We start from the raw sequence: 13,604 nt of genomic DNA on the forward strand, positions 1-13,604 counted from the left end.
CTACATGTGCTGTGCAATATACTACATGGGCTGTGCAATATACTACGTGGGCTGTGCAATGTACTACGTGGGCTGTGCAATGTACTGCATGTGCTCTACTATATACTATGTGGGCTGTGCAATATACTACGTGGGCTGTGCAATATACTACGTGGGCTTTGCAATGTACTATGTGGACTGTGCAATATACTGCATGGGCTGTGCAATATAATACATGGGCTGTGCAATATACTACGTGGGCAGTGCCATATAATACGTGGGCTGTGCAATGTACTACATGGGCTGTGCAATATAATACGTGGGCTGTGCAATATAATACGTGGGCTGTGCAATATACTTCGTGGGCTGTGCAATATAATACATGGGCTGTGCAATATACTACTTGGGCTGTGCAATATAATACGTGGGCTGTGCAATGTACTACATGGGCTGTGCAATGTACTACGTGGACTGTGCAATATAATACGTGGGCTGTGCAATATAATATGTGGGCTGTACAATATACTACATGGGCTGTGCAATACAATACGTGGGCTTTGCAATATAATACGTGGGCTGTGCAATATACTATGTGGGCTGTGCAATATACTACGTGGGCTGTGCAATGTACAACGTGGGCTGTGCTATATACTACGTGGGCTGTGCAATATACTACGTGGGCTGTGCAATATACTGCATGGGTTGTGCTGTATACTACGTGGGCTGTGCTGTATACTACGTGGGCTGTGCAATATACTACATGGGCTGTGCAATGTAATATGTTGGCTGTGCAATATAATATGTGGGCTGTGCAATGTACTACATGGGCTGTGCAATGTACTACGTGGGCTGTGCAATATAATATGTGGGCTGTGCAATGTAATATGTGGGCTGTACAATATACTACGTGGGCTGTGCAATATACTTCGTGGGCTGTGCAATATACTATGTGGGCTTTGCAATGTACTATGTGGGCTGTGCAATATAATACGTGGGCTGTGCAATGTACTACATGGGCTGTGCAATGTAATATGTGGGCTGTGCAATATAATATGTGGGCTGTGCAATGTACTACATGGGCTGTGCAATGTACTACGTGGGCTGTGCAATATAATATGTGGGCTGTGCAATGTAATATGTGGGCTGTACAATATACTACGTGGGCTGTGCAATATACTTCGTGGCCTGTGCAATATACTATGTGGGCTTTGCAATGTACTATGTGGGCTGTGCAATATAATACGTGGGCTGTGCAATGTACTACATGGGCTGTGCAATGTACTACATGGGCTGTGCAATGTAATATGTGGGCTGTGCAATATAATATGTGGGCTGTGCAATGTACTACATGGGCTGTGCAATGTACTACGTGGGCTGTGCAATATAATATGTGGGCTGTGCAATGTAATATGTGGGCTGTACAATATACTACGTGGGCTGTGCAATATACTTCGTGGCCTGTGCAATATACTATGTGGGCTTTGCAATGTACTATGTGGGCTGTGCAATATAATACGTGGGCTGTGCAATGTACTACATGGGCTGTGCAATGTACTACGTGGGCTGTGCAATATAATATGTGGGCTGTGCAATGTAATATGTGGGCTGTACAATATACTACGTGGGCTGTGCAATATACTTCGTGGGCTGTGCAATATACTACGTGGGCTTTGCAATGTACTATGTGGACTGTGCAATATACTGCGTGGGCTGTGCAATATACTACATGGGCTGTGCAATATAATACGTGGGCTGTGCAATGTACTACATGGGCTGTGCAATATAATACGTGGGCTGTGCAATATAATACGTGGGCTGTGCAATATACTTCGTGGGCTCTGCAATATAATACATGGGCTGTGCAATATACTACGTGGGCTGTGCAATATAATACGTGGGCTGTGCAATGTACTACATGGGCTGTACAATGTACTATGTGGACTGTGCAATATAATACATGGGCTGTGCAATATAATATGTGGGCTGTACAATATACTACATGGGCTGTGCAATATACTACATGGGCTTTGCAATATACTACATGGGCTTTGCAATATACTACATGGGCTGTGCAATATACTGCGTGGGCTGTGCTGTATACTACGTGGGCTGTGCAATATACTACGCGGGCTGTGCAATGCACTACGTGGGCTATGCAATGTACTGCATGTGCTGTACTATATACTACGTGGGCTGTGCAATATACTACGTGGGCTGTGCAATATACTGCATGGGCTGTGCTATATACTATGTGGGCTGTGCAATATACTACGTGGGCTGCGCAATATACTACATGGGCTGTGCAATATACAGTACTACGTGGGCTTTGCAATGTACTAAGTGGACTGTGCAATATACTGCGTGGGCTGTGCTATACACTACGTGGGCTGTGTTATACACTACATGGCCTGTGTTATACACTATGTGGGCTGTTTTATACACTACATGGCCTGTGTTATACACTACGTGGGCTATGTTATATACTACGTGGGCTGTGTTATATACTGCATGCGTGGGCTGTTATTTACTACGTGACTGTGTTATATGCTATGTGGGCTGTTATACACTCCGTGGGCTGTGCTATATACTATGTGGCTGTGCTATATACTCCGTGGGCTGTGTTAAATACTACGTGGCTGTGCTATATACTCTGTGGGCTGTGCTATATACTCTGTGGGCTGTGCTATATACTACGTTGCTGTGCTATATACTATGTGGCTGTGCAATATACTACGTGACATCTGTGTGCTGTCCATGTTTAGCATTGCAAAGTATAGGAGAAACTTTGTATTTTATTTCTTTATTTATTTGTCCATGCCGGAAAAGCATTGATGGCACCAATGGTAAAAACAGACACTGATGGTAAAAACATACACATGGATGACATATTGATGGTAAAAATGGACACAGGGATGTCTCTAATGACATATTGATCCAAAACAGTTGTGACACATTGATAGTAAAAGCGGGCACACGGATGACACACTGATGGTAAAAATGACACATGGATGACACACTGATGGTACAAATGGACACACTGATGCAAAACACTGATTATACCAGTACCATTTTTTCACTTACGTGTATAAATATGGACGTGTGAATGAGGCCTAAGAGAGAGAATTATTTTACATTATTTTGACATGCAGATTAACAGAATAGCAGACATATGGAATCAGAGAATAAACACCTCTATATGGTGGATACATTATTTTTTGGCTATATCATGCTGAGTTTTGTCACCGGGTATTGATGATATTGTGTTTAATTAATATTCTCATTTCTGTGTACACACATTATATCCATTAGCGTCCATTTACTATGCCCCATAGTATATTGCAATTCTTACCAATTCAAGCATCTGCACAGAAGTCAGTATCTGGGAAAGACATGTGATCACTGGCACACAGTGCTGAGCGCTGGAGGCACTGCTATGATGGATGGCTGCCTTTGACTAAGTGAGATTTCCAGGCGAGGAGACACTATAGAGAAGAATAAAGTAGTATCTTTGTTATAGTAAATGAAATATATATTCCTCATTTTTGCAATTCTCTTCTGTTCATTAATATATAACTGCACATTTTCTCGACTCTCAAATTAGATAGTAGAAAGCAGACATAGATATATTCCTGCGTGGAGATTATTTGTCAGGTAAGGCGCACTCATTTGTTAGCAACAATTTAACTTATTAACATTTTGTTCCCGGAGTGATTTTACATTTAGAGTCCTACAGCCACAATCAGAATTAGAACTAGCTGAGAGGAAAATAAGTACTCTCCAAAATTCCTTTATGATATAAATGTATTTAATTCCTCTCAGTAACAGGGTGCCATGATAATGCTCAATTAAAACCGTTAGAATATCCATCCAGTATTACCTTGTCTTGTGTTATAGAATGCAAAGTGCCCCCATAAATAAACATAATGATGCTCGCTGAGCCCCTACTCATTCCATATCTGCTAAATATTCCCACACTCGAACATATACTAAGAGTGAGGGGATGATTTACCACCAGCTTGGCTTTTCCAAATGTTATAAAAAAGAGGCTAAATTCATTAAGACTGGTGTTTATCATGCCGGTCGTGACAGGGAGCAGTGCAGTGCGAGACGTCTGATTCATTATGAGGCACATGCTTCTTAATTAGTGATGAGCGAACTATTCTTAATAAATCTGCTGAGGCTCGAAATAGTGAGCGCCTCCATGTGAGCCTCGCCACTAATCTTACTTCAGTCAGGGACTAGAGTAAGATTTGTGACAGAAGAAATGCTGCCACTCATCATGAGTTTGATGATACGGGGCTACCTCACCACATCATGTCCTTGTCTTGACCTTGTTTTCCCCCAGGTTCACCCACTTTGTCAGACCTGGGCAAAAATGTAAAAATGCCAAAAGATGCACCATTTTTGAGCAGCCCTGTGTTACGTAAAAATGTGTGACTTTTCCAAGCTTTTTGTGCCAGGTCTCTAAAAAGTGATGATGAATCAGGACCAATATCTTTCTTTTTCTTTAGAGTTAAGAGTCCAATGAGGATTCCAGATTCTTTATCCACCTGCACATTTTTGGGAAAACAAACTTTTATTATGTACAAGCTATTCAAAGAGTTTTTTTTTTTTAAATGAACAATTTTTGGCATAAACTGTAGATACCTTAAATGGGTTGTCCAGGAAAAATGAAACTTTGCCAAGGAGATGTAAAAGTAACAAACTCTATCATACTCACAGACTAGCAACCACCTGGCTGCTACGTGGCCTGCGCAGAGAAAGGTGATGTCATCGTTCTACCAGCCGCCAGACTGCTGCAACTTGTGTTTGGCTGCAGCAAGTCATCGGATGTTTTATGATGAATTACTGCTCAATGTCATCTGACCCCTGCAGCCAATCACAGGCCACAGCAGCCCAATGATAGAACAACATCCCATGTCCCAACGATGTTTATCTGGTGGGTATAATAAGATGTTTATGCAATGAAAAAAAATAAGTCCTGACTTATCATTTGCATTTTTTATGACTTTTTTTTATTTTGTGGCATTCATTGCTGTTTCTTTGTGCCGTATTCTCCAAAATGGTTTTTCCTGAATTTTGTGAAAAGACAAAAGTGATTTTTATTTTTGTCTTTAGCCTTTTTTGACCAAAAGTCACATGTTCAGCAAACTGGTGCAAATCCTTTAATGAATTTGTCCCAAATCAAAGAGTCACTAATTATTAAATCAATAATTATTCACACCAAAAAAATAGTGACATTATGAATTGGGCCCATAGACTACTGACAATGTAGTGTAATCCTTTCTACATATTACTCAATGACTGTCTGCTTGTAGCTCCACCATCTGCAGAAGTTGGGTACACTTAGTTCCTCAGACAGTCACTAACCTTTTTAGCCAACCTTTGACATAATGAGTGTCTCTCCACTGATATAGCTGGAGATTGTTTGTAATAAGCATCTTTGCACAATGCCACCGGAAAGAAGGGGCCAATAAAGCGAGAAAATTCTTTCATATAATACTAACAGAATTCTCTTAGGACAAAAGCATATGTGGCAAGCTACAGTATATTCTAACCCACTTTGGAAGGCTTTTATGGATAATATACACCTGTGTTGCTCAGTGTTATTAGGCTATTTGTAATATGTTCTAATGCCCCAGAGTCCTAAGGCGTCTACATAGGTAGGATTTCTCAATGGTAGCGTTCAGATATCTTCCCCTCTATCTGAATTAATCTTCAAGCAGAAGTTGTTATTTGAGACACTAATAGGTAATAACTAGTAAATTGTTGGAAGTCTGACCACTTAGGCACCCACTAATTGCTATAATAGCGGACTTTTGTTCCCCATTGAATATTGAAGAACTTGCTTCTGTATACTGTTGCTTTTTGGAATGGGTCTGCTAGAGATAGCCAAGAACTCTACTTGACATAGTCAATGATTGTTGCAGAAAAGCATAGGCATGACCACTATTCCTTTCAAGTTTTGAACTTTAGTGTCTGCTAGTGTCTACACCATTCAGTTTAATGTTGAAAAGCTGGAGAGGACATGCCTTTGCTATGGAATATCATACATTCTAGTTATGCCCTGCTTGTAACTATGTAACCATCAAATGCATCATTCAATAACATTGCTAAAAAAAAAATGAAACAAAAGGTGAAAATGTACTGGCTCAATATTTTACTGCCCCTTGGATTGGACGACTGCCCGCACAGGTGACAAATTTAATTTATATGACTAACCACAAGGCAGGTGGGTCGTACATCTCCATTACATGAATAGTTTTTTTCTGTTGGTTTGCATTTAAATGCCACTTAAATTATAAAAGGGGCCATTGCACTGAATAATCTTAGCTTGTGATGTATTAATTAATTACTTAGACATTACAATAGTAATATAAGATGCTCTTGGCATGGTTTTACTTGCCCAACACGGTCGTCTAGGCATGGTTGTTCTATTTTAGTAGATTTTCATAGTATGATAATTATTTTGAAGACTTCAGAATAATATAATTTTATACTGTAATGTGATCTTGTCATATGCCATATTTTTTTCATCACTTGTATGTATGTTTAGTAACAAATGCCTATACAGGAGCTCTTAATAAAAAGTTATTTAACTCTGCTGCTTCTGTTATATCAACTTTACGCTCCAATAAGCAAGACAATAATGACAAATTATCAAATCAAGCCTCAGATGTGACCCTCAATTGGGAGAGCAGCAATTTAATGAAGACAAAAGCTACGTGAAGGCTGCTAATATCATTTACTGATAAACAGGTTTTCTCAAGAGGACCCTAGCTCAATCCCTGGAGGGCCTATAAGCCTGCATAATTTCATTTAAAATATTGTGCAATTCACTAAATTAGTCTTTGAACATCCTTACTATCCAATTACGAGGCTCCGGCAAGGACAGAATAATGACATTTAGCAAATGGTGAAAAGCATGTGGTCTTAACAAACTTATGACAAACTCGAAAATTGGCTTTCAGTTTTGGAGCTGTAGTGACGTCCTGGTAATTCCTCTAGCAAGAGGCAATGATATTAACCCAGCACCAGGGCAATAAGCGAGAACCAGAAGAGTAAATCTTAGGCTCGAAAACATTTCTTCTCACTGCTACCTTCAGAAGTAAGAATTTCATATGCCTGAATGATGTTTTTGCATTTGCAAGCTATTTGGACCACTTAAAATCTAGTGAAAGCTTTTCTGAATAACGGGTACAGAATACCTCTCGGACAGTTTTATCTTCGAGGCAGGCAGAAAAGCTTAGAGTTTTAGGAAGTGAGATTCATCTCTGTTAACGCACTGCAAGCCACATTATTAAAGTCGTTTGTCATGGTTTGAATATTTCTGCTTGATTCACCATTAAATCGCTATTCTAATTACCAACTTTGTCATGAAAAGTAGTCAGGCTGCTGTATACACAGGAAAACTTAATTTTTTTAATAATGGTTTGGCTCGTGCAAAGAAACATTTCAAGAGCGATATGTATTTAATTGATGAGAGAATGCCTGGTAAATTGTAAGTCACTACATGTAAAATAACCATGACAGCAAATAAAAACATCCTCCAGTAATTTTCTCACAGGAAATCATTTTTTGATGATGCCGGTTAATCATTTTGCTATATGTTGTTAATGGTTTATGTATCAGTCCGTTACTGGGATGGTTAAAATGATTTATAAATTATATCAATAACATGGTTCTAGAAAATGCTTGGGTCACACTTTACATTTTTATATACATCCTATTCATAAAATGTCTTCAAATTCTGTTTGTTTTTTTATTGACGATGAAAAATTTTTGAGGAAATATTTTAATTTAACTCTTGCTATCTCTAAGAAATTTTACTTCATAATAGCACCTTTCTCGTAATCCAATACTTGGGTAGTCCTACTAGTTTTCCATAAGGAGGTCTTCTCTGCTAGTGCTTTGGGCAATGATCATAGTAAAGACTGTGTCTTGTAATTAGTTAACACAATTCATATATGCAGTACCTAGAATGAGGGGTCAGTTCTTGTCATGGACATTAATACCAGGGATGCAGTCTACTTGACTGCTTTTTGTATCTTGAATAGAGGGACCCAATGCATTATTTACTTTGTCCACTTTGCGATGAGATGCTAAGAACATACTAGTAATCTCATCTCTAAAGGAACTGCATTGTTCTCAAACAATCGGTGAGGATTTGGTTAAACAGTCACGGTGAATGGATAGTCAAAAACAAATACTTGGTCCTTCTGTTCTAGCAAAATGTGGTATCCTAGTTAAACCTTTGTTATGGCCAGTCATTTACACAATTGACACTTAGAATAGAACTGGCTATATATATTATCTTCCAGTTCTCCCATATACAGCTCTGGCAAAAATTAAGAGACCACTGCAAAATATTCAGTTTGTCTGATTTTTCTCTTTATAGGTATATTTTTGAGTAAAATGTAAATTGTTCTTTTATTCCATAAACTACTGACAACATGTCTCCTAAGTCCTAATACATTTTGTATTTATTTTCTGAAAATGAGAAATGGTCAACATAACAAAAAAATGCATTGCCTGCGGACCTCAAATAATGCAAAAAAACAAGTTAATAATCATTTAGAAACAACAATACTAATGTTTTAACTCAGGAAGAGTTCAGAAATCAATATTTTGTGGAATATCTATGATTTTTAATCACAGCTTTCATGCGTCTTGGCATGCTTTCCACCAGTCTTTTACACTGATTTTGGATGACCTTATGCCACTCCTGGTAAAAAAATTTAAGCAGTTCTTCTTTGATTGCTTGACACTATCCACCTTCCTCTTTTATTACATTCCAGAGGTTTTCAATGGGGTTCAGGTCTGGAGATTAGGCTGGCCATGACAGGGATTTAATATGGTGGTCCTTCATACCTACCTTGATTGACTTAGCTGTGTGGCATGGCGCCTTGACCTGCTGGATAAATGAGTCCTCAGAGTTGGGGAACGTTGCCTGAGCAGAAGGAACCAACTGTTTTTCCAGGATAATCTTGCATGTGGCTTGATTCATACGTCCTTGCAAAGAACAACCTGCCCAATCCCAGCCTTGCTGAAGCATCCCCAGATCATCACTGATCCTCCACCAAATTTCACAGTGGGTGCAAGACACTGGTTTGTACGCCTCTCCAGGTCTCCATCTAACCATTAGACAACCAGGTGTTGAGCAAAGCTGAAAATTAAACTAATCAGAAAAGACTACCTTACTCCAGTCCTCTATGGTCCAATCCTTATTGTTTTTAGCAAACTTCAGCCTGGCTCTCCTCTGCTTGTCATTGATGAAAGGCTTTTTTTAGCTTTGCATGACTTGAGTCCTGCCTCTAGCAGCCTGTTATGAACTGTTCTTGTCATGCACTTCACCCCAGCTGCCATTTGCCATTCCTTTTGTAGGTCACTTGATGTCATCCTGCGGTTGCTGAGTGACATTCGAATAAGACGATGGTCATCAGGTCAGTGGAGAGTCATTTTCGCCCTCTGCTGGTCTGTAGCTTTGTTGTCCCCAATGTCTGCTGCTTGACCTTGTTGTAATGGACTGCCATCTTAGAAATTTTAAGGATGGAGGCAACATCACGCTCACTGTGTCCCTCTGCTAGTAAAGCCAGAATCGAGCCCTTCTTTTCCTCACTCAAAACTTTTCTTTTCAACTCCTTTAGCATGGTTAAAAGTTATTTTTTCATTCCTATTACTTTTGGGATTTTACTAGCACTTGTTTTACCATCCAGCTTGTCCTATTGCAAGATGATTATGAACACCACAGTAGTGGTTTTTATACTTCCCTTTGTTAAATAAGATTTGGTTCAGGTGAACACCTAATCAGAAGCACATTAAGTAGAATTAGGTGTCCTCTGGTTAGAATTCAACTGACACTGGAATGGAATGGCTGATTTTTTTAAACTGTGCAATGGTCTCTTAATTCTCGCCAGAGCTGTATAATCATTCAGTCGAGCTCTATTGTCTGGAGATGGCTTATTTTTAGGAGAATACAGAGATCAGCAGTCTAACAATCAGTTGATTCTTAAATGCAAATAAAGACAAGTAGAACTGCACTACAGTGTATCACCGCTCACCACTATGTCGGCCCCCTAATTTCACTGAAATGTAGCAGCCAATTTCAGCAAACCAAAGTGGTGCTTAGCTTGAAAAATACATTGTTTCCATATAGTAAGATTGGAAGAAAAACCACAGCACTCACCGAGTTGAAAGCAAGTGTTTAGTCCTTTAATTTCACCATTTCACCCTTCGAGAGACAGGTGGACTATGGCCGTTTTGCGAGTGTTCTCTTCAACGGGTCCAGGGGACCATTCGTAATGCGAATGGGTTGAGTGACTGAACGATGTGTCCAAAAAAGCTTTTTCATCATGCAGGAAATCGATTCTGCAAGCGAAAAAATTCTCATTCAGTGTTCAAGAATTGTGTAGCATAAATGGAGATTGCTTGCTCCTTCAGCCATTATACCAGCAAAATGGAGGAGTAAAAATTAAAATCTTAAATCGGTATGGCCTTCAGTGTTTAGTTAATTGTTTTCTGAGGCAATTAGTTAGTAGCAGTTGGAGAATTGGAATGGGTACACATTCATGTCAAATTGTTCACTGTTATTATTGCAAATGTTTTAGTTCATATAAAACTATGAAATTGATTGTTAATCATTTCAATTACATTTTCTTTCTTCAGTGGCAACAGAAATATTTGTACAATGATTTATGAATTCATATACTGGAAATAATTAATATCACTCATGGGATTTGAATGTTAAACTCACCTACTTTAGATTATTCGTATATGTGACCACAGTACATGACATTCAATGGTACGATGTAACAACCACTATTCAACCATTTCATTCACGATTTTCATCTTATATAAACACTTGTCTAATATAGTTTTTAGTCGTGACTATGCTCACATTGTTTACACTATTATCTGCTCGGGTAAATGATCTCTTTGTCTTGGAATATAATTGAAAGGTGTTCAGACACAAGGTAGCCATCATCTTTGTGAAGTTAATACACAGAGAATTAACTGAAATATTACACAGGTCAACAAAAAAAAAATTTTTTTCTGGTGTCCAAAATATTTTAATGAATTTGGGGTATTTTTGGGGTGCTGATTCTGAATATGCTATCAGTTTTGCCAGATTGGCTCAAGTTTTTGAGATTTTTGGTATCTTATTTATAGCACTTGTTGGTAAATGCGACGCATCATCTCATTAATTTCTTTGGATTAGTACTTGAACTGAGCAGTTCTCAATATAGTTTTGTGTTAATTAGTGTTCTAAAAGTTTGTTCATAGCTTGATTTTTGCACTAACTTTATGTTGTTGTCTGTTTTCCAGTGAAAAGCATGAACTCATCAAGAAGAAGTTGTCTTAACGATCCAGACTCATTCTGTTACATTTGTGGTGAATACACACTGCCAAAACATAGAAGAAACATAACAGACTTCGTAAAAAAAGTGTATTTTGCCTATTTTGGGGTTATGCTTGGGGACCAAGACAAGTTTTGGGCACCACACATAGTGTGCAAAGCATGTATCGAATTATTACGAAAATGGAGCAAAGGACAAAGAAAAAGCTTCAAATTTGGTGTTCCAATGGTGTGGAGAGAGCCAAAAAATCATCATGATGACTGTTATTTCTGTGCAGTGCAAGTGCAAGGATTCAATAAGCATAAGAAACGAAAATGGGAGTAACATGGAATCTGCAAGAAGGCCTGTCCCTCATTGTGAAGATGTGCCTGTACCTGTGTTTACCATAAATAACAGTCATCATGATGATTTTTTGGCTCTCTCCACACCATTGGAACACCAAATTTGAAGCTTTTTCTTTGTCCTTTGCTCCATTTTCGTAATAATTCGATACATGCTTTGCACACTATGTGTGGTGCCCAAAACTTGTCTTGGTCCCCAAGCATAACCCCAAAATAGGCAAAATACACTTTTTTTACGAAGTCTGTTATGTTTCTTCTATGTTTTGGCAGTGTGTATTCACCACAAATGTAACAGAATGAGTCTGGATCGTTAAGACAACTTCTTCTTGATGAGTTCATGCTTTTCACTGGAAAACAGACAACAACATAAAGTTAGTGCAAAAATCAAGCTATGAACAAACTTTTAGAACACTAATTAACACAAAACTATATTGAGAACTGCTCAGTTCAAGTACTAATCCAAAGAAATTAATGAGATGATGCGTCGCATTTACCAACAAGTGCTATAAATAAGATACCAAAAATCTCAAAAACTTGAGCCAATCTGGCAAAACTGATGACATATTCAGAATCAGCACCCCAAAAATACCCTAAATTCGATGAAATATCTTTGGCACCAAAAATGCTGTTGACCAGTGTTATCATCGTGAGAGGACCTTGGAGTCATTTTTAGATAGCGCACAAATACACTTGAATCATTTCATGAGAGGCTGACTCTCTTATTGGCCTTAATGGGGGGGGGGACAGGAGTACCAGTGAAAACCTCTGAGGAAAATATGCAATCTCTTAGCAGATGTTACCATTAAAATTTTTAAACCCATGGCCCCGTGCCACTGTTGTACCCAGTGAGCCATCATGCTGATAAATATATTCCACTGGAGCAAACAATATTGAAATATGGTACATAAGAGAACTGCAGATGATGAACATTTGTAAGACACATTCTATTTGAAGCCTTGTCATAATGTTTCCCTTGTTAAATCTGAGGGATAGTCATTACTGAATATTATACAGAAAGAATCTGTAAAGTATACCTGTTGAATTGCTGAAGATAACCCTCCAAAAGGGAGATGAAAAAAAGTAGTATCTGACCACAGTAGGGAGTATGTAGGTATGGAGTGGAAGGTAGATGAAAAAGCAGAACATCTCTCCGTTACCGGCTAATAATGGGCATAATGCCAGTATATGTTTTTTTGTGAAGTATAGGAGATTGCTGAAAGCCATTGCTATCATCCAATGATGACCTTCCAAGTGGAAGTGGTATTTTGTAGTGAGTTTGGAGAAACTATTTGTTACATTACTTTGTAGTTGTGTTGAGCAATATGCATTGTTCCTGTTTTATTGGTTTATTGCAATTGCAAATAGCACAAAGTTTGTACATTGTGCCAATAAACTTTGTTTTCCTTGAGTTGAATCATTTTTTATAGCACCTGTATATACACTGTATGTAGGATCTACCCATCTCTATTAGCCATAACATTAAGATCACCGAAAACTAAAATTAATAGCACTGATTGTCTCCTGACAAGGTAACCTGTCAAGGGGTTGGACACATTAGGCAGCAAATGAGAAGTTGGTTTTGAAGTTATGTTGAAAGAATAAAAAAGGGAAAGGTGTAAAAATCTCGGCAAGTGTGCCTCAGATCTGAAACATGGAACAATGGAAGATGGTGGTTTGTGCTAAAGAATCATGATTTCTGTTGTGTATGTGACTGAATGTATTTGTCTTACTTAAAAAGAGATGGTATCAGGAGGCACTAGGGAAAGGAGAAAGGTCAGGGATGAGATGCTCTTGATAATAATCTTGGGAAATCTTGCTTTCTTATAGTTATGTTGATGTAAGGGCTCATTCAGACAACCATACAAATCAGTCCAAGATTGGACCCCAGTGCAAGGATTGGCCATGTTTCTCACAACCCGAGCATGGC

General features: G+C 38.6%; 1 long non-coding RNA gene across 1 annotated transcript in view; it reads right to left on the reverse strand.

Annotated features, from left to right (window-relative positions):
• Window positions 1-3,034: 3,034 nt before the first annotated feature.
• The window catches only part of LOC143818394 (uncharacterized), a 52,670-nt gene continuing 42,100 nt past the window's right edge, over window positions 3,035-13,604 (reverse strand). Inside the window, exons 3-5 of the long non-coding RNA XR_013224512.1 lie at window positions 10,166-10,347; window positions 3,329-3,461; window positions 3,035-3,089 (exon numbers count right to left, since the gene is read on the reverse strand). This is a non-coding gene — a long non-coding RNA (uncharacterized LOC143818394). The remainder of the gene's footprint in view (window positions 3,090-3,328; window positions 3,462-10,165; window positions 10,348-13,604) is intronic.

This window comes from Ranitomeya variabilis, chromosome 3 (assembly GCF_051348905.1).
Source record: "Ranitomeya variabilis isolate aRanVar5 chromosome 3, aRanVar5.hap1, whole genome shotgun sequence".
Lineage (NCBI taxonomy): Eukaryota > Metazoa > Chordata > Amphibia > Anura > Dendrobatidae > Ranitomeya > Ranitomeya variabilis.